We start from the raw sequence: 23,398 nt of genomic DNA, 5'->3' as shown, positions 1-23,398 counted from the left end.
ATGAAGAGCAAAAGTAATAGACTTCTCCAAAGAGAAGAGGTCCCAGGGTTGGGTGTCCCATAAGAAAGTACTGACTGACTTGTTCTTTTCATTGAAGAACCTTGCACATACCATGCATATACCTCACTTGGAGATAGGCAACAAAGAAGTCACCTCCCACACTGGGAACTCTGGACTACAATATAGAAACTCCATAGCTTCCTGTGCAGATGAGCAGCCTCATATCGGAAACTACAGACTGTTTGAAAATGATCAGCAAGAGGAATTTTGCAAAAGTGAAATTGGCATGACACATCCTCACAGGCAGAGGGTTGCAATAAAAATAATTGATAAAACTCAGTTCAATTCAACAAGTCTACAAAACCTCTTCAGATAAGTAAGAACAATGAAGATTTTAAATCGTCTAGATATAGTGAAATTGTTCAAAGTCATTGAAACTGAAAAAACAATCTTCTTAATCACGGAGTATGCAAGTGGAGGTGAAGTATTTGACTATTTGGTTGCACATGGAAGAATGAAGGAAGAAGAAGTAAGAGCTAAATTTAGACGTATGGTGTCTGCAGCACAGTACTGCCACCAAAAGCAGGTCATTCACAGGGACCTCAAGGCTGAAAATCTGTTGTTAGATGCGGATATGAATGTTAAAATAGTATATTTTGGTATTACCAATGAGTTTACTCTTGGCAGTAAACTAAACATGATTTGTGGTGGTCCTCCATATGCAGTCCCAGAGATCTCCCAGGGCAAGAAGTCTGATAGGCCAGAAGTCGACATACGGAGTCTTGGCATTATGGTGTATACCCTGGTCAGCGGGTTGCTTCCCTGTGACTGGCAAAATCTGAAGGAATTAGAGAGTGTTACGAGGGAAATACAGAATCCCTTTCTACATGTCCACTGACTGTGAAAACCTTCTCAAACGCTTCCTGGTGCTAAATCCAATTAGGCCAGGAACTCTAGAGGAAATCATGAAGGACAGGTGGATCAAACACTTTGTTGAACCAGAGCTAGACATATCCAGATCTAGCAGAAACCTTTCATTTGCTAAGATGCAGCCAAGCAGCGACCTCAGTCACAGCATCGGCCAGTCTTCTCACCACAAAGTGTTTCTTCAAGCCAGGAGCCAGGAGCCCAGACGGTGCAGTGACCATGCTGGACCAGCTATTCCTTTAGTTGTGGCATATCCGAAGAGGAGTCAGAGCAGCACTGGACAGTGACCTCCAAGAAGATGGAATTCCCTCCTGGAAATCAGGTGGCAGTGTGGTGGGAGGAAAGGGAATTGCTCCAGTCAGTCCCATGCGTGGGAACACAAGTAATCCCAACAAGGCAGATATTCCTGAACCCAAGAAAAGCCCCGCTGTCCCCAGCAGCAGCACTGCATCTGGAGGGATGACACCGCGGCGGAGTACCACAGCGGACAGACGTTCAGCGATCCAGAATGGCAAGGAGAACAGCACCATTCCGGATCAGACAACTCCAGTTGCTCAACCCACAGGGTTAGCAGTTGTCGCCACGCTGGGCAGAATCCATCTCCTAAGGGACACTTTCCACCGCCCGGCGGAACGGCGAACCGCAACATCCAACGGCCCTCCTGCCTCGCGCAGCCTGTCCCACGAAGCTACGCCACTGTCCCAGACTCGAAGCAGAGGTTCCACTAATCGTTTTAGTGAATTTTTTAAATATTTATTTTTTAGTTGCAGGTGAACACAATATTTTTATTTCATTTTTATGTGGTGCTGAGGATCGAACCCAGTGCCTTATGCATGCTAGCCAAGTGCTCGACTACTGAGCCACAATCCCAGCCCCTCTTTTTAGTAAATTAACTTCAAAACTCACAAGTTGCAACGTCTCTGTTGAGCAAAAGGACAAGGAAAAAAAAAAAAAAAGCAAAACCTCACTCCCTGCACTTCACCTGGAGCATAGAAACCACTAGTTCCACGGATCCCAGTGACACGATGCGGGAAATCTGCAAAGTACTGGACCCCAACAGCTGCGACTACGAGGGGAGGGGAGGGAGCGCTTCCTGCTCTTCCGCGTCCTTGGCGACCGGCATGCACAGAACCTGGTGCAGTGGGAGAACCTGGTCCGGTTCAAGCAGAAATCGGAGACATCCAGGGCTTTCAAAAATATTGCTTCCAAAATTGCCAATAACTGAAGCTGTAACTCAGTCATTATAGTGTAAATTAACTAGCACTTTAGTGGATTCTTGAACACTGATGGAAAATATAGAATGCTATTTAGGCAAATAAGTCTGCATCTTCTAAATAATGACAATGAAGTCTGAGGACAAGCGCATGCCTGGGAGCGGAAGCTGGCCTTTTCTAGGAATGCACGGGTAACCCTGTGCCTCTGTCTTGTTTCCATTGCCCAAGAATCAGCCTGTAACACCACCTGCACGTGTCTCCTTGATGTTGTGAGTGGAAGGTGTGTGTGTGCAAGGAGCATGTGTGGAAACATCTCACACTGGCAGCCAGAGTGGTTACTAGTACCTCTGTGGGAGATCATTTGGTGCTGAGACATTACAGTTACCTAGGAGGAAGATACTGAATTACTGCTGAGTTGAGCTTAAGACTCGTTGATAATTAATATAGGTTTATAGGTTTTTTTTGTCTTGTTTGTTTTGCAGGGTTTTTTAAAGTGTAAAATGTTTATAGTTGTGAACATTGCTTGTGTGTTTTTCTTTTTTTTTTAATTGATTTTTTTAAGAGAGAGAGAAATTTTTAATATTTATTTTTTAGTTTTCGGTGGACACAACATCTTTATTTTATTTTTATGTGGTGCTGAGGATCGAATCCAGCGCCTTGCGCATGCTCAGGCGAGCGCGCTACCGCTTGAGCCACATCCCTAGCCCTGATTTTATTTTTTTAAATACATGACAGTGGAATGCTTTACAATTCTTATCACACATATAGAGCACATTTTTTCATATCTTTATATACAAAGTATGTTCACGCCAATTCATGTCTTTATACATGTACTTTTTTTTTTTTTTTTTGCATTACTTGTGTTTTTCTAAGTAGATTCACAAGATGATTAAAAATTCACTTTTTCTCAGCAAAAAAAGAAAAGGAGACACTGGTAACCTTTCAACAGAAGCTCCAGTAGGCCATTACCAAAAACTTATTAAGCCAGGGTCACAGATGGAGGAAATCAATTTTAGAGACAAATTTTCAACCCAATCTACTTCAGACATACAAAAGAAGCTCTCAAAACCGGTTGTGGAACCAGGAAAAACTTTGGACCAGTTGGTTCAGGCTGCTACAACAGTCTTCTATAGTGGGGACCCAAAAAAGGACAAAAAGAAGGACAAAGGACTTGAAGAATTGGTGGTGGCCACAGGAGCAGGTGCTCAGTTTTACCCTCCACTTCCAGCTTCTCATGTGGGAAAGAAGGCCATTTTAAAAAGGACTGTCCCCAGAGGCATCAGTCACCTCTTAGGCTTCCTCTCAGGCCTTTTCAGCTGTGTCAGGGACGCCATTGAAAGGCTAGATGTCCTTGGAACCTGATAGGATTGAGACCATTGCCTACCAGTCACTAATGATGTTTCCCAGGGGTTTCCCGTGCCTGAAGCACAACTTGAGGAGCCCCAGGTAAACTAGATTGTGAACAGGCACCAGATAAACTTTGTTTTCAACATGGGAATCTCATTCTCAGTCCTGTCCTTCTCTCCTGGACCCTGGTCCCAAGATAAAGTAATTGTTTGGGGCCTACTGGGCTGGCCCCTTAAGCAATATTTTCCTAGAATTCTTGCTAGTTCATGGGATGACTTCTACTTCTGTCACTCCTTTCTCATTATGCCAGATACCCTAACCACTATCTTAGGAAGAGACCTATATCTCAATTAAGTTTCAAGTTGTTGCCTCCTGGGGAATATAGCTGCCTACCTTTAATAGAGACAGAAGTGATCCCCACAGTTTGGTCAGATAACAATACAGTGGGAAAGGCATGGACTGCAACACCTGTTGAGATTCATCTTAAGGATCTTTCCTATTTTCCTCACCAAAAACATTATCCCTTAAAACCTGAAGCTAGGAAAGGACTGATACCTATTATACTGAGTTTAAAATAGCAGGGACTTTTGGCAGAGTGCTCTAGGCCTTATAATACTCCTCTACTGGGGAAAGGGGGATGGGGGTTTAAGGAGAATTTGGAGAAGGGAGGAGATAGAAAAAGGAAGGCCCCAAATCTATGAAAAATAAGTCAGTACTTTACTATGGGATTCCTGGCTCCCAGGCCCCTTCTCTTTGGAGAAATCTGTTACTTTTTCTCTTGCCATAAACTTGCTGCTTGCTTGCTATCTTTTTGTCCTATTCTTTAATTCTTTGCTGAGCAGAGACAATGAACCTGAGCCCCCTTGATGGTAACACTTCAGCGATTCTTAATCACAAGAATTCGGCTCTCTGAAGCACAAACTCTTCACAAACAAGCTGCCAAGTTTTGGTCAATGTATACATTTTTTTTTTATACAGATGAGAGAATTTTATGGTTACAATGATTTCTGGTCCTGAAGTTGAACAGGTCCCATAGGGACAGCATTTAACAGGATACAACTCACTGCAGAGAGCAACAAGGAGACAGAATAGTTATGTCAGTGCCTGGGATAGAACACTTCCTAGTCACAGAAGATCTTTGTTTTAGAAGCATATAAAAAAGTGTGACCAGGTCTGCAAACAGTGTTTCTTCAATGGCAATACCGTTCTGCAGAGTGGCCAAGTGAAGGCTGCAATAACTGAGAGGTTTTATAGACACTATAAAAGTTGTTAAACTCAGGAGCAATTCTAATAATTTATTGCTGGCTGCTTCTTCAGTTCCAGCCCAAGTTGTACACAGATAATTATAACAGAGAGGATGTAACAAAATGCCAGATTGAGGAGCAGAGTAGGCCTATTATCACTAAGGCACAAAGGGCAGGGAGGGGAGATCAAGGAAGTGATCAAGGTGGGCAAAGGCCATTGCAGGCTGAGAAAATAGTCCTTGGGTGGCAGAAATGTCTAATTATCCCCCTTTCATGAATACTGAGTATTTGGGTTGAGCTGGAGTTCATATATTTAGCCTCTTTGCAGTGAGGTATGGGCGTGGAACTGGGTTCAAACCCTCAGAGAGAGCAGCAACTATGTGTGAAACTTCCAAGTCTTCTCCTTAGGGACAAACCCAGTTGTCTCTCTTGGCCAGACATGAATGCAAGCCCATTTCAACCCTGTAGATGAAGACTATACCCCAGGAGACAGCAAAGTAACAAGACGTTAGGAGCCTGGTTCTCCAAATGACTGGGTGGAGCAGCGCTGCTCTGCCAGCTCTGTACACTCCCCTATGGATGATCCAGGACAGAAGAATAAACTCCAAGTTAGGCTCTCTATTTTTTTTGTCCCTTTGTTACTTAGCCTGAAGTCCAACATAATTTCAAAGGCATGGTGATGTGAACCAGCACAGTAGGTTCAGGGGAATCCTTGTGAATGGGTTGGGGAGAGGCAGGAGGTGGGGCTGGAAAGGCCAGAGGGGCAGGAATCAGAGAGTCTTTGTGTGTGTGCAGGGAATTCTTGGTAGGATTTGGTTATTGACAAGAATGACCTTAATGGGCTGTAGAGAGGCAGCCTCTGTCTTAACAAGGCTGAAATAAGATCTGTCCTCTTACTTTCTGTATAGTCCAGCCTCCAAACCAACCAGCAGACAGTAATTAAAACATGGCCCTCTAACTGCCTTGGTCCTGAATTAGTGGCCCTGCATTGTGACGCACTGTAGCTTGGCTCCACCTCCCATCTTTTAGTCCGTGGCCATGGTTTTTGGTTAGATGTGCTTCCTCACCCAGCTGTCTTCAGTCATCATTCAGCCTGTCTACCCTGCCCTCTATCTCAGCACAGGGTTGAGGAGCACTCCCACTGGGTCGCCACAGACCCTCCATCACAATTTGGTGGCGTTCTTCAGAAATTTATAACCTTCTGGTCAAAGATGACAGGTATTCTTTTTCCAGGAAAAGTTAATGGGAGAGTGTTTCCATCCATACTGATTTTACTGTTGTTTTGTTAACTAAGTCCCCTATTTTCATTTTTTTATTGGTATGGTTGACAATTTGGAAAATAACTTATTTAAAGAAAATAAGGATGTTTAAACCCCATTTTCAATAATTAAGAAGGCTGTAGTTATTTTTTCAACTTTTCTATTAAACTCTTTCCCCACCCCAGTTTTAAGAATCTCCCACATACAATTAGAACTTTTTTCCTTGGTGATGTCAAGTGTTAGCTCTCTATGCTTCCACAGACAAAGCCGAACAGACTCTGCAGCCCCATGCCACTGGTTGCTAAATCCATCTTCCCTTCCAGATTCTCTTCCTACCCTTCTCCAACCTCCTGTGAGCCTTGGGAGGCTGACCTGTGAACTGCAAAAACAGGTTCTTGGGGGTAGGAAGGATAGTAGAATGAATTGGATTATTATCCTATATGCATATATGATTACACGACCAATATAACTCAACATTATGTACAGCCTGAAGAATGAGAAGTTATACTGTATTTATGCAGTATGTGTATAACTACTGTCATGTTTAACTAATTAGAACAAATTTAAAAAATAGGCTCTTGGCTGCCTACCTTCTGGTGGATTCAGTCAATGGGAGAACCCATAGGAGACCAGAGGGTACAGGAAAGGAAGGGCAGAAAATTTGTCCCTATAGCTACTAGGTTGCTGAGTGTTGTTCTGCAAGGTGCTGAGTGTTGGCTGCGGAGTCAGAAGCTTCCGTCTTTCAAAGGTTTCAGCTCCTCTGAGAGGTGGCTATGCCAGGTCTCCACACAGCTCTTCTCTGGGCATAGGTTCTGCAACGGCTCCTCCACACCCACTGTGCTGACAACACTGGCTCCCCATGCTGCTAGCCGTGGAGAGCTGCACCTTCTTTTCTTGATTTCTTGAACTCTGCCCCTCATCTTTGTAAATGGCCCCTTGTAGAGCTGTCCTCAGTTGTCTACTCTCATTATGCTGTTTCTGTTTCCTGCTGGGAAATTGACTGACAAGGGATGAGGCTAGGCTTGGGCATCATGTACCACAGGGACACTAAAAGGAAGCTGATTCTAACCTGCACTCCAAACTTCACCTCAGATGTTGTAGTCATTTCTTCAGGATAGAGAACTAGTTAATCCAGACTTTACTGGATTTTACTCTTAGCCTAGGGTCTAGAAAGGACTCTGCCACAGGCACAGAGAACCAGTGTCTCTCTTCCCTGTAGCACTCTTCTCCAAATGAACTTTACTCTTTTTCTGTTTCTGTGTGTATGTGTGTGTGTGTGTGTGTGTGTTATAGCTACACACCTGTGTGCATGTGAATAAAGAATTCTTTTTATCTGAACCAAAGGAAAGTTACATTATGGCACTTAACCTTTAAATACTTCCATGTGTGATCCTAAGAACAGGAATATTCTCTTACATAACTATGGTACAATTATCAACTCTGTAAATTTACATTGACAAAATACTCTTATCTAATCTGGCATCCCTACTCCAATTTTGTCTGCTGATTTAATAATGTTCTCCATGGTACATCTTTCTCCTCTAGTACAGGATTCAGTTTAGGGTCAGCAATAGCATTTAGTTATTATGCTCTTTTGGTCTCCTTTAATCTGAAACATGTCCACAAACTTCCGTTATCTTGTATGACAGTGAATTTTTTAAAAACTTTACATTTTTAGAACAATTCTAGGTTCAGAGTTAAATTGAGAGAAATGTGCAGAACACAGCCTGTACCACCTGTACCCTCTCCCCATGCCAACTTCCCTACTATCCACATCCTCCACCAGAGGGACCTTGATATTTTTGAAGACAGAGTTTCCTCTTTTCTTTTAAAAAAACACAAGTCTTCATTTTGTGTCTGTCTGATGTTTCTGTGATTAGACTAGAGATATACATTTTCAGCTATAAAGTTGAGAGGTGAGGTTGTGTCTCTTATGGGGAACCACTTTAGGAGGCACACAATGCCCACCTGTGAAGGCAATTTTGACCTCTACCAAATGATTATTTTTATTTTTTTTCTCCCTTGAATGAATAAACATTCAAACCTCTTAACCACTGAACCATGTCCCCAGTCCTTTTTTAAAATTTTATTTTGAAACAGGTGTCACTATTACTTATGGCCTTACTAAGTTGCTGAAGCTGGCCTCAAACTTGTGATCCACCTGCCTCTACCTTCTGAGTTACTGGGATTACAGGTTTGCACCACCACACCCAACAGTATCCTGTTTCTCAACGAAACTTCCTGCTGGATTTAGCATCTACTGGTACTTTTTGCTGACCTAATCTTTATCCTGTGTTTGAGAAATGATGATTCTCCCTCTTCAGCACTCTCTCCACGTTGACTCTTCAGCCCTCAGCATGGTACTGTAAGCAAGAGCCCTTCCCTCTCACCTACTTATTTATGTATGTTTTACATCATTGATATGGATGCCTATCCATCAATATGGATTTGATTTTTTGATAGTTTATAACATATTATTGGACTTGATATTTTGGTGCTCCAGTTGCATCCAATGTGGTCAGTGGAATATGTTCAAGCTCTCTCCTGAGCAACATACTCCATTATTTTTTCTGTGTATTCCTTCTAACCTTCTAGTCTAACAAGTTATTCTAGGCTCATCTTGCACCCACCCTGCTCCAGGGATGAAACCAGATATCTTTTGAGTATTCTTGGTCCTTTTTTTAGGGAACATTGGAGACCACAGTCTGGGCACTAGGGCATTCATTGCTTCTAAGGCTCGTTGCTTCTTGGTACTTTCAGAGAGAGAGAGAGAACTAGGTAATATAAACATGTATATAAATTCATATTTGAATATATATATATATGTGTGTGTATGTGTATGTATGTATATATATATATTTTATATATATATATATATATATATATATATATATATATATATAAAGTTAGAAATCCTGCATTTGCAAAATATCTTGACTCTCCACCCATTCCCATAGAATTCTTTCTTACCCTGCCCATATCATACTTATATGGCGCTGTTCTACAGTGAGGACAACATTAGCACATTTATTCTTTTGCTGAGTTCTGTATTACATCTACAATAATTTCCAAATTGCTTCACTCATACCTCTAAAATTAACAAACATATTATGTTAGTCAGGGTTCTCCAAAGAAACACTACCAATTGTGTGTGTGTGTAGAGAGAAAGAGAAAGAGAAATTGATGGATTCATTGATTTAGATTTATTTTATAGAACTGACTTCTATGATAATAGAGGATGGTAAGTCTAGATTCTGAGGGACATATCAATAGGCTGGAAAAGGGGCTGCAGGGATTTGAATCTGAAGGCAGGCTGGAGACAGAATTCCTCTTCCCCTGGAGACCTCAAAGCATTCAACTAATGAGACCCATCCACATTACGGAGGGGAATCTGCATTATTCAAAAACAAATGATTTCAATGTTAATTTCATTTTTTAAAAAATGTCTTTGCAGTGACATCTAAACTGGTGTTTGGTCAAGTATCTGGGTACTGTGGCCTAGCCAAGTAGACACATAAAATGAATCATCACATGTATCAAGAGCAAAAAATTTTAAAATAGAAATCTCCAAGGGAGTCGAATGTGTAACAAAGGAGATGGGAGCATCCGCATTTAAAGGATGAGAAGGAGCCCTTGTTGGTGCCGGAGCCCTAGAGTTGCATGCAGCCCAGGAAACTTCACCCAAAGGACTTGTTAATGAGGGAATTGGTGGCAATGTCACTGGGGAAGGGAAGCAGAGAAGTGGTCTTTAGGGCCTTCAAGTCATACTTTATAGATGCCTGCCTAATCATTGTAAGACAATTCCCATCCACAACTCTAGAAGTCTGTCTCTTTTATCCTGCTAAGGGCAGAGACTAGGACACACATTTGAACACACTCTTCTTAAATCCTCCTCCCGTCACCCACTTGCATTCATATGTCCTCTTAGCCATATAAGGTGAAGAAATACATACTGATTTTTTTTTTTTTTAAGTCCAGGGGATTGAGAATCGCTGCTGATATGCAGGATTCCCCAGGAAATGCTGTTATCTGAAAGTACATGGTTACAGTACTCCTCAGATAAATGCTTCTCTCTCGGGTAAGGAAAAGTATTGCAGATAACCAAGCCGCCCCCTCCCAAATCTCATGCTTATCTGCTCTGTGCGACTGTCAGCACTGCTTCAGTGGAAGCCATTCATTCTGCGGAGACAGTGGGGAACAGCTGTTTGATCCTTGACCAGAGATAACCCTGGAGGAGCTCTTTCCTACATGCTGGGAATTCGCAGAGAAATGCCATCCACACAATCCTGGAGAGAGAGGAAGGCCTCAGGCCCAAGCCCTCCTCTCAAGGCTCCAAATTGCTAGAGTGTGAGTGTGCTGTTGGATGGTACAGTGGGTCACATGAGCTTCCCTACATGGAGAAGGGCTCACAGCCATAAGCCAGACTGCAGCTGTTCTATATCTTGGAGGTATGTCTGAGTCATTCCTGGTGGGTGGTCTGTGTGGGATATTCCACAGGGGCCTGGGGCCCTGTAGCTACACCTGCCTTGCTCAGGGATAGCGATCTGCATGAAACTGAGGAACTGCAAAATGGAAGGTCCCCCTCCCATTCCCCACAAGCTTTAGAGAAGGCGAGGGAGTGGCTGATAAGGGCCCTGTGCTGGCAGTAAAGATTTTAGTTCTTCAGAATGTCAGCCTGTCTGCCTCCCTGCCCTGAGTAGGATCAGCCAACCATTGTCTACAACCCATCCTTGAGCATGTCCCTCCCTGATCAAACTCCAGGATATCAGGGTACAGCCTGAAGTCACTTCCACCTGGTGCTGCATAGCCTGACATTGGTACGGTTCCAGCCTCCTCTCATTAGTAAACAACTAATGTCTGCCTCAGCAGACTGCCCTCTTCCCAGAGCAGATTCTAGTCCCCCATGACATCATGGCTTTGCACTGTGCTCCCCTTTCCCTGGAAGGTTCTTCTGCACCTGTGTCTGGTAAACATTCTTCTTTGAGATCCCATTTGAACCTCCCCTCCTCCCCCTCCAACTTCGCAGTTTTCCCTCCCCAGTGTTCCTATGCCAGTTTGGGCTTAATACTTACATGCTGCAATTTTTCATTGATGACTGCCCAGTTCCCCACATGTATTTGTCATGAGAGACCCTAAGATTTGAAGCCTGTTGGCCTGTGCTGGTTCAGTTGTTTTCCCAGTCCAGGACCTAAAACCCTTCTCTTCTGCAATTTATGCTATCAGTGTCCTGCTAGGGACTGTCCCAGCTCTGACTTCCTTCCTTGCTTGTACCCATGCCTTGGCCCTCGGTTCTAGATCTGTTACTTGGTATCTTTCCTCCAGGACTAAGCACAAAGTTTATTTCCCTGCACCAGGTACTTGCACATTGATTATAATTGCTTTTGGCTCCTATGTTCATTTCAGTCTGGTTGTCCCCATCATCAGCCTTCTCATTCCTGTTGGGAGTCCTGACCCCACAGAAAGAAGTCAGACACCTCCATCTTGTCAGCAATAAGATTTGCATTAACACTGTCTCTTTCTTTGTCTGCCAGCCCCTTACACAATATCTGGCACATGGGTGGCAATCAGGACTCATTGAACAGTAAAGATATAAGTTCTGGCACTCTGGCAGGATATGGTTTAATTAAAAAAATACTGTTAATATTAAATACTACAGGGGAATGATTATAGAGATGAAAAGGGAAAAAAAAATCCTATTCTCTACCCTTCCCTACTATTAGAATGATCTTTTTTTAAAAAAATCACAAACATCTTAGTTTAATTAATAGTAATAACAATAGATATTCTGACAATCAAATTATCAACATGGTACCAACCCATCCTGTATTAATTTTCTAGGGCTATAATAATAAAGTACCAGACACTGGATGACTTAAACAGCATAAATTTATTTTTCTCACAGTTCTGGAGGCTAGAACTCCAAGACTAAAGTGTCGGTGGGGTTAATTTCTTCTGAGGCCTCTGTCCTTGGCACGCAGATGGCTATCTTCTCCCTGTGTCTGTACAGGGTCTTTCCTCTGTATATATCTATGTCCTGGTCACCTCTTCTTATAAGAGGGGTACTGGATTAGGGCCCATGCCTACCCCCAATTAATTTTTTAAAGACCCCATCTTCTGGAAATGTCTTCTATGCTCTTGGATAAGCAGAATTAATATAGTCAAAATGGCCATACTACCAAAACTGTTATACAGATTTAATGCAATGCCTATTAAAATCCCAATGACATTCTTAATAGAACTAGAAAAAGTGATCATGAAATTCATCTGGAAAAATAAGAGACCCAGAATAGCCAAAGTAATCCTCAACAAGAAGAGTGAAGCAGGAGGCATCACAATATCAGACCTTAAACTATAGTACAGAGCAAGAGTAACAAAAACAGCATGGTATTGGTACCAAAATAGACATGTAGACCAATGGTACAAAGTAGAAGACACAGAGATAAACCCTCATAAATATGGTTATATCATACTAGACCAAGGTGCCAAAAACATACATTGGAGAAAAAGCCTATTCAACAGGTGGTGCTGGGAAAACTCAAAATCCATATGTAGCAAAATGAAATCAAACCTCTATCTCTCACCCTGCACAAAAGTCATTTAAAAGTGGATCAAAGACTTAGACACTACAACAGAGATCCTGTGCTTAATAGAAGAAAAAGTAGGCCCAAATCTTCATCATGTTGGCTTAGAACTGGGCTTCCTTAATAAGACTCCTAAAGCTCAAGAAGTAAAATCAAGAATCAATAAATGGGATGGATTCAAACTAAAAATCTTCTTCTCAGCAAACAAAACAATCAATAAGGTGATTAGAGAGCCTACAGAATGGGAAAAAATCTTTACCACACACATCTTAGATAGAGCACTAATCTCCAGGATACATTAAAAAAAAAAAAAAAAAAAACCAAAATGAACACCAAAATAAATAAATAAATAAAAGTAAAAAATAACACAATCAATAAATGGGCTAAGGAACTGAACAGACACTTTACAGAAGAAGAAATACAATTGATCAACAAACATATGAAAAAATGTTCATCATCTCTAGCAATTAGAGAAATGCAAATCAAAACTACACAGTTATCAAGAATACAAGCAAAAATAAGTGTTGGTGAAGATGTAGGGGAAAGGGCACACTCATATATTGCTGGTGCAACTGCAAATTGGTGCAACCACTATGGGAAGCAGTATAGAGATACCTCAGAAAACTTGGAATGGAACCACCATTTGACATACCTATCCCACTCCTCAGTTTATACCCAAAGGACTTAAAAACAACATACTACAGTGATGCAGTCACATCAATATATGATTGAGCCGCCCAATTCACAATAGCTAAACTATGGAACCAACCTAGATGACCTTCAACAGATGAATAAAAAAATAAAATCTGGTACATATACACAATGCAATATTACTCAGTCTTAAAGAAGAATGAAATTATGACATTTGCAGATAAATGGATGGAACTAGAGAATATCATGCTAAGTGAAAATAGCCAATCCCAAAAAAACAAAAGCCAAATGTTTTGTCTGATAAGCAGATGCTGATACACCAGGAAGAATGGAGGAACTTTGATTTTGTAGAGGGACATGAGGGGAAGGGTGGGTTGTGAGGATGGGAAGGACAGCAGAATGAGACAGACATTATTACCCTATATACATGTATGATTATACTACTGGAGTGACTCAGCACCAGGTACAGCCAGAGGAATGAGAAGTTGTGCTCCATTTGTGTACAATATGTCAAAATGCATTCTACTGTAATATATAGTTAATTAGAACAAATAAAAAACATAAAGACTCCATCTTTAAATACAGATCCATTCTGAGGTACTAGGAGTTAGGAATTCAACATACGAATTTTGAGGGGACACAATTTATCCCCAAACAGTTCCCAATAGGCATTGATTCCCACCAGTGTGCAGCCGGTGCAGGACGTTGGTTACAGAGTCTTACTCCTGCTCCAGCCTGCCTGGTCTTACTGCCTGCCTGGTCTCACTGCCTGCCTTCAACGCGACTGCCTACACTCTTGCTCCCTCGGAGAACATCAGGCAGCCCTCTATTGTTCTGGTGCAACTAAGCCAGGATGGTGCTCCTGGGCCTATCACTCCCCATCCTGGTTATACCAAGAATCACTCAGGATGCTTTAAAACTTTGATGCCAGGATTCTTCCCTCTGAGATTCTAATGTAAGCCATCTGGGAAACAGCCTGGGCCTGAGCTCTTCAAGTTCTCCAGGGAATTCTAATGTGCAGCTGAATTTGAGAGGCAGGGACTGGACCTTCTCCGTGAAGTGTATGGATACAGGTTGAGATTCAAGCTCAATGCTCTCTCTGTTGCAGGTGCTGATTTGAGGCAGGTGGAAAGTGCTGGATTTTGAGACAGAGTTTAAAATCATCTCTGGAATTGCTCAGGGCTGTGTTTGGAAAGTAAGTTGTGAAAATCCAAAATCTTATCTTTGTATAGCTGACACCTGGTAATAGTAGATGCTTAAGAAAAATTAGTTGAGTAAATGAATGAGGAGGTGAGTGGACAAATGAGTGAATTAATGGTCATTGCTCAACCATGCAGAGCTTCTCTGTAATAGAGGCTGCTGGCTGTAGAGTCCCCGAATGATTCTGGATAAACACTAGTAACTTTTCTTTATATTTCTTCTTTTCTATATATCTAAAGACCACCATTTATAATATCATTACTTTAGACAGATTCCAAGGCAATTATTAGGTAATGACTTTATTTTATGATATTTTTTTTCCCTAGCTGAGGGAGTTGGGCAGTATCCTTGGGTCAGAAAGTACAGTATCTGCTACAGTTTTTACCCCCTCTACTTTCAGTTTCTCGAGACTAAACTGTTCTCTGATTTCTGTCTGCTACGGGATATTTTCCAGTTTTGGGTTTTTAGGTACAGAGATTGAACTCCAGGGCACTTGACCCCTGAGCCACATCCCCAGGTCTGTTTTGTATTTTGTTTAGAGACAGGGTCTCACTGAGTTGCTTAGCGCCTTGCCATTCCTGAGGCTGGCTTTGAACTTGTGACCCTCCTGCCTCAGCCTCCCCAGTCTCTGGGATTACATACATGCCCTACCATGCATGGCGTTTTCTTTTTCTTTTTCTTTTCTTTTTTTTTTTTGCAAGGCATTTTCTAGTTCTTTTTTTTTTCTAAATTATTTTCAATTTGTCTAGTTTTTATACATTTCTGAAAGGGCTTTGTTTGACTGCTATATTTCTCCTTTGCCAGTTAAAGTATCTAATATCCAGACTTTTTTGACAAATAGTAACAAATTAATGAGGAATTGCTTTGAAGTAGACATTAGATTGAACTATATATGGATTATTTAACTTTATTCTCAAAGTGACCCTATTCTATGGATCTTACTGCTACGCTCACTTTACAAATGTGAAAACTCAGGTTCATCTTTCAGAAACACAAAGTCACACATGTAATAGGTGCTGGCCTATATTCTTACCCACTGCCAGAAAGCCTTTTCAAGGTTAAAAAATAAATGATCATTTTATTAATTTAATGTACAAATAATGGATTAAAATTTATTAGAGATACAGTTTATTTATTTATTTATTTATTTTTCAGATACAGTTTATAGATGGTGGATTCACTAAGTCCTTAGAAAAATCACAGCAGTTTTAGAATCTCTGTTAGTCTTGACTTTGGACTGAACAAGTTGGGCAAGTTGGTACAGTTGGGCAAGTTGATGGATGTACCAACTTACCAATATCTTGGTGTGATTCAGCCCACATTAGCTGATTTTTGTTAGTTTCTCTCACAGCAGGGACTAAAGAGCTCATGATTTCATGAAAGATGAAATGCACTTCACACCCAATAAAGAGCTAAAATTAAATATACCAATAAAAATACCAAATGTGGATGAGGAGTTCACGCAATTGGGATTCTCATTTATTGCTGGTAGAAATGCAAAATGGTATGTCCATGTACAATTCTGATAAAAGTCTATTGCTTTAATTCTTTGCATTAACATTTTATAAGAAAAGCTGCATGATCCTCTCAATATCTAATTTAAAAACCATTACATATAAAATTGAGTATTCCTTCATGATAAAAATAATTTAGAAAACTAGTAATATAAAAAAAAAACTTTATTAACCTGATAAAGAGTTTCTACCAAAACTCACTGAGAATATTACATGCAATTACAAAATATATAAAAGTATTTCATTATAAATTAGAAAGACAAAATACTTAGTAGCACTGAATCTATTTAATATACTAGATATCCTATGAGTGGAGTAAGTTAAAAAAATACTAAATTAAAACAAGTGAAAGGTATATAGATTACCAAGAAAGTAGCAGGACTGTCATTATTCACAAATTCTATGATAGTCTACATTGAAAATCCAAGGAAATCTACAGTCTAATTATTAGAACTAATTCATGCATTTGGCAAGATGCTGGATGTGAGTGCACAAATTCAATTGCATTTCTATTAACTAGTAATAGATATATAAAAACATAATTAAGAAAGATACTATTTTAAAAAGCAATAAAAATACAATAATACTTAAGAATAAATCTTTCAAAAGATGCGCAAGACTCCTTTGGTAATAATTACAAAATTAAAGTTCAAGTAGAAACATATATCATGCTTTTGGATAGGAGCACTCAATATCTTAAAGCTATCAAATGTCTCCAGATTAATAGAATAAATCGATGCAATTCCAATAAGAATCTCAAAAGGGCCTTTTCTCTCTTTATTAAAAGGTTATTTCTAAAATGTATGTGGAAGCACAAAGGACCAGAAAGAACCAAGAACATTTTGCCAAGGAAAAGAAAAAAGAGCTCATTTTACTACACAGCTTATTAAAAATCTATGATAATGTGAACAGGGAGGAGTCATTGTGGAGCAATGGAACAGAATAGAAAGCCTAGCAACAGATTTATGGATATGTGGAAATTGGAAATAAAACAAAGATGATTGTAAATTGTGTTTTCAAATCACTCTCAAGTTTAATTTTTTTTTGTCTTTAACTCTAACTGAAGTTTGAAGCCAGATAACCATGAGCCCCAAGGATGCCACCTGCCCCAAGATTACCTCCTGACTTCCCAGTACCTTCCTAAGGTGATTCCATAATTAAGTCTTCTCTTGTCATTACTTTACAGTTATGTATAGGCACAATTTACTTATTTTAAAAATATTGGTTATCAATTTTTAATCTTGCTAATAATGTCCAGGCAAAATATTTTTCTACCTGTCAAATCTGCTTCCGTGTTTTCAAGTGCCTATGGACTGTCCTTTTTCCATTAGAAGTCATAGAAATACTTTCTTCATTGACCAGCTCTTCACTCAGAGCAGGGCACTCAGAATAACCTTGCTTATCTAGACAAATGCAGAGAAATACATGGGAGCGTTGGTTTTTTTCCTCTATATGGCAAGGAAGTCCATTTGCAAGTCAGGAAATGAATACAGGAATGAGACAAGAACAAAAGACTAACATCTTAAGACAACACAGAGAAAGCTGGTTTCCATTATAGTTTTATTATCCAAAGCATAACTGTAATTATTGAGTACAGTTGGTGTTTTAGCTTCACAGTGACTAGGAATTGGGCCAACTCTATCAGCAGGGGTTATACCAAAGCATCTAAAGAGGAGTTATCTGAGCTGAATCTGTTAGGTGACATGTGGTTTTCAACTGAGTTCAACGAGTTTGGTCCCAACCTTCCAATCTGATATAAAAGATGCAGCTTTTCAAAATCTTTTCATGTAAAACAACTACCCAGCAACTCAAACCAGACAATGACTAGCATTGTTAAAAACAGGTGCCAGTCGGGGCTGGGGCTGTGTCTGGCGGTAGAGCATTTGCCTAGCACTGTGGGGCACTTGGTTCGATCCTTAGCACCGCATACAAACAAATAAGCAAACAAAGGCATACCATTAAAAAAAAAAAAAAACAGGTGCCAGTATAACTGAATTCTTACTATTGCAATGCACCCCACCTGTATTCTCATTAAACTCAGCACTCTTGTCACCCCATTTTACATGTGAAGCTGTGGATGCCACATTAAGTAACTTCCCCTATTTTGGAGCTAGAAAATGACATGGATTCCAATGAAGCTTCCAGATTTCACTGTGCCTTAGCAGTGGAAAGGATGATGTCCAATTTTTTAATTTTTATTTTTTAAATTTGAAACAGGCTCTCACTGTTTCCCAGGATGGCCTCAAACTTGCAATCTTTCTACCTCAGCTCCAGAGTAGGTGGAATTACAGGTGCGTACCATCATGTCTGGTCAGAAGTTCTTCAAAGGATAAAGTATTCGGGCTGGGGCTGTAGCTCAGCGGTAGAGTGCTTGTCTAGCATGTGTGAGGCCTTGGGTTGGAGCCTCAGCACTATATAAAGATAAATAAATAAAGGTATGGTGTCCATCTACAGCTAAATATAATTTTTTAAAAAGGATAAAGTATTTACCAATAGGTAAGGAACCCATTGAGAATGTCTATCTATTTACATACTATTACTCAAAATGAGATTTTACTGGGAATAAAACTGCTATTCAGTTTGAAAATCATGAGGTAGAAAACTCTCAAAGACAAGATGAGCATTCAAGACTTAAAGGAATGAATTTAAGTATTCTTAAGGATGCAAGAATTTCAGTAGTATGATCATTTTAACGATGTAAATTCTCCCCATCAATGAACATGGAAGGTCTTTCCATCTTCTGGTGTCCTTTTCGATTTCTTTCTTGAGTGTTTTATGATTTTCATTGTAGAAATCTTTCATTTTCTCAGTTAGGTTTATTCCTAGGCATTTTGTTTATTTACTTTTTGAGGGTAATGTGGATGGGATTGGTTTTCCTGATTTCTTTCTCTGTGAGTTTTTTATTGGTGTATAGAAAAGCGACATGATTTTTGTATCCTACTCCTTTACTGAATTTTTTTTTTACCAGGGGTTGGGTGTTGGGGATTGAACTCAGAGCCTTGTGCATGCAAAGCAAGCCCTTTACCAACTAAACTATATCCCCAGCCCTCCTTTACTGACTGTTTTAATCAGTTCTAAGAGTCGTCTGGTGGAGTATTTAGCTTCTTCTCAATGGAGAATCATACCATCTACAATGGGGATAATTTGACTTCCTCCTTTTTTATTTGTATCCCTTTTATTTCTCTTGTCTGATTGATCCGGCTAAAATCTCAGGTATTATATTGATCAGGAGTGGTAAGTGGACATCATTGTCTTGTTTCTGATTTTTGAGGCAATGCTTTCAGTATGGCTATGGGTTTGTCATACTCAGCTTTTGTTATGCTGAGGAATGATCCTTCTACACCTAGTTTATTTAGGACTTTTATCATGATGGAATGTTGAATTTTATCCAAGGCTTTTTATGCATCTATTGAGATGAGCATGTGGTTTTTGCTCTTGATTCTCATTAATGTGCTATATTACATTTATTGATTTGTATGTGTTCAACCATCCTTATATCCCTGGAATCGTGTCTGATCTTTGTAATGTATTGTTGAATTAAATCTGCAAGTATTCATCACAGACTTTTGCATCTATGTTCATCAAGGATATCGGTCCATAGTTCTTTTTTTTCCTTATCAGGTTTTGTAGCAGGCTAATGCTGGCTTATTAGAATCAATTTGTAAGGCTTCTCCCTTTCTATTTCATGGAGTAGTTTGAGGAACATTAGTATTCATTTTCCTTTAAAAGTCTGATGAAATTCATAAAATTCAGTAGTGAGTCCATCTGGTTCTAGGTTATTTTATTATTATTTTTTTTGAGAGAGAGAGAGAGAGAGAGAGAGAGTTTTAATATTTATTTTTTAGTTTTCGGCAGACACAACATCTTTGTTTGTATGTGGTACTGAGGATCGAACCCGGGCCGCACGCATGCCAGGCGAGCGCGCTACCGTTTGAGCCACATCCCCAGCCCCTCTAGGTTATTCTTTGTTTGAGACTTTTTTTATTGCTTCAATCTTGCTTGTTATTGATCTGTTAAATTTTTAATATTTTCTTGGTTTAATATATGTCTAGAAAAAAAAATCCCAAAATGTATTTAGAACCACAAAAGACTCTGAACAGCCAAAACAATCCTGAGCAAAAAGAACAATGCTGGAGGCATCATAATACTTGATTTTTAAAATAATACAAAGTAATAGTAACAAAACAGCATGGTATCTTCATATAGACATGTAAACCAATGGAAAAGAATAGAAGACCTAAAGTAAAATCACACATGTACAGTCATTGGATTTTTGATCCAAGTGCCAAAAACATACATTGAATAAAAGATAGTTTCTTCAACAAATGGTGTTTGAAAAACAGGATATCTATATTGTTATGGTTTAGATATGAGGTGTCACCCAAAATCTCATGTGCAAGACAATCAAAAAAAAAAAAAAAAACCTTAGAAGTGAAATGATTGGGTTATGCAAACCAAACCTCATTAGTGTGTGGAGTGTGGCTGGAGGAGGTATGTCATGAGGAGTATGCCTTTGGGGCATATATTTGGTGAACTGAACTTAGTCTCTCTGTGTTTCCTGGTGGCCATGTCCTGAGCCACTTTCTTCCACCACACTCTTCCATTATAATGTTCTGCCTCACCTTGATCCCTGAGGAATGGAGCCAGTTGTCTATGGACTGAGACCTCTGAAACCATGAGCCCCCAAATAAGCTTTTCCTTCTCTAAAATTGTTCTTCTCAGGTCTTTTGATCTCAGCAGAGAAAGAAAAAAAAAAACTGATTAAAACACACATGTAGAAGATTGAAGCTAGACCTCTATCTCTCACCCAAAAATCAACTCAAAATAAATCAGACTTTAATGTAAGACTTGACACTTTGAAATTATTAGAGGATAATATAGGAAAAGATATAGACAAAGACAATGACTTTGGCACAGGCATTTATTTCCTGAATAGGATTCTAATAGCTGAGGAAACAAAAACAGGAATTGGCAAATGAGATTACATCAAATTCAAAAGCTTCTGTACAACACGGGAACAAGAGAGTGGCGGGAAGATCTACAGAATGGGAGACAACTTTTGCCAGCTATTCATCTGACAGAGGGCTAATATTGAGAATATAGAAAGAACACAAGAATCTCAATATCAAGAGAACAAGTAATCCAATTGGGCAAATGATCTGAGCAGACTCTTCTCAAAAGAAGTACAAATGGCCAAAAAAAAAATGCTAACCAACTTTAGCCATCAGGGAAATGTGAATCAAAACTACCTTGAGATTCTACCTTATCTCAGTCAGAATGACTATTATTAAAAAACAACAAACAAACAAACAAACAAAACCCAAATGCTGATAAATGTGTGAAGAAAAAGAAGCCTTATACCCTCTTTGTAGGAATGAAAACTAGTATAGCCACTGTGGAAAACGGTATGGAGATTCCTCAAAAAAATTTAAAAAAAGAATTATCATATGATCCTGCAATATCACTCCTGGGTATACCCCCAAAGGAAATGAAGCCAGCAAATAAAAGAGATTTTTTTTTTATTGCAGCACTCTTCACAATAGCCAAGTTATGGAATCAGGTGCTGTCAATAGATGAATGAATAAAGAAAATATGGTACATATGTGTGCAACAGAATATTATTCAATCATAAAGAATAATGAAATCATGCCATTTGTAGGAAACTCGATGAAATGGGAGGTTGTCATGTTAAACAAAATAAGCCAGATACAGAAAGACAAATGTAACATGTTTTCACTCATATGTAGAAACTAAAAAAAAAAAAAAAAAAGTGACCTGAAAGTAGAAGAGAAGCTGTTAGGAAAGAGAAAGGGGACTGGGGTGGGTGGGTGAGAGAGGGTAGTAGGGAGGGTGGATATGATTAAAATAGAATAAGTACATGCAGGGAAATGTCACAGTGAAACACATTAATATATACAATTAATATGAGTTAATATTTACAATTTTTAAAAACCAAATATGAGAAAAATTTCCCAAGAAGGTATACTGGTAGGAATTTTAATGATACCAGTATATACCACTTCTAATACTTGGCATAAATATTCATTATTCTATGAGGAAGTTAATGTAAGACTATATTTGAAGACTTTTTAATATCAAAAAACCTGTTTAAATACTTAGGGTAAAAGTATTTATATTGCTCCTGGATGTTCAAAGGAGCGGTGTTCATATAGGAATATTCATATTCCTCATAGAATAATTAATGGATATTTATGCCAAGTATTAGTGGTATATACTGGTATCATTAAAATTCCTACCAGTATTCCTTCTTGGTCAGTTAATATTCTTCAAAAATAAATCCTGTTAATTAGCCTCTCAAAACAAATGCAGGAATTTCAGACTGGATAAATGCCTTAAGGGACCCTACAATCATGCCAACTAGGGTTCTTCTCCTGTTCACTCAGGGGCCAGACCTCGTGGGCCACCCAGTCCAGTGGGCACCATTCCTGAGGGACAGAGTTTCCATAAACAAAGACCTCTTATTGCAGTAGCCACTAGCTAACCAGCAAGATTGTCACCTCAAGGACAGTGGCTCTGGTCATGCTTCTCCATCATTTCTGTTATATCTGTTTAGGAACAACTTAAGAGAAAAGGAATAATATTACGTCAAATATTGTGTATCAGTTGTGAGTCACATCCCAATTTCAGAAAATTAAAATGTGAAGAAAGATGACTCTTAGAAATCAACAGTTGATGAACAGCTTTCCTTGCTGGTCCCTGCTGTGCGGACTGGAGACCACTTTCTAAGGCCTCTTTTCCCTGTACCCTTTCATAAATCTGAACCCACATCAGTGGCTCACAGCCTCTAATGTTTGTGTGGGAGTGGAGTTTGCTTGCTGGTAGGAGGTTGCAAATTAGCTGTGTTACCCAATTAAGGGAAACTTGGCTCACGGTGGCCCTTTGTGACATTTTCATCCCACATCTTTTGAAGAACTGGCTCTGCATTAAGATAATAACTCTTTTACCACAGTGCATACAAAGGACAGGTGTTCACACTGCTCCTTTGAACATCCAGGAGCAATATTACCATTCCTGCAATCAGTTAGCCAAACACTCAAAGGTAGGAAAAATGGTCAGTTAATATTCTTTGTGTGTGTGTGTGTGTGTGGTGCTGGGGAATGAACCCAGGGCCTCGTGCTTTCTAGGCAAGCACTCTACCACTGAACTGCGTCCCCAGCCCCAGTTAATATTCTTCTCCCCATCACTCTGTTTACTTCCAAAGGACACCAGTCAGAACAAGTAATATATTTGTTAGCAGGTGGTTGATTCATTATTAGTCAGTGAGGAAAAGAAGAAGAAAATGAAGAAAGAACTTGGAAGAGACATTGTCAATGTTGACAACTATTTCCCTCCCTACTGCTAAATCAACCCTTTATGTTTCCATTGCAGGAGATCTGGACTTTAATCTGGATTACAGTTACAGATATTTTATATGATGCAAGTAACATAAGATGCAGCTCA

At 39.6% G+C, this 23,398-nt stretch overlaps 1 pseudogene; it reads left to right on the top strand.

The window, feature by feature from the left end:
• Positions 1-216: 216 nt before the first annotated feature.
• On the top strand, positions 217-2,152 carry LOC107141145 (annotated as a pseudogene).
• Positions 2,153-23,398: the final 21,246 nt, after the last annotated feature.

This window comes from Marmota marmota, unplaced genomic scaffold (assembly GCF_001458135.2).
Source record: "Marmota marmota marmota unplaced genomic scaffold, marMar, whole genome shotgun sequence".
NCBI lineage: Eukaryota > Metazoa > Chordata > Mammalia > Rodentia > Sciuridae > Marmota > Marmota marmota.
This window is presented reverse-complemented; position numbering and strand designations above follow the sequence as displayed.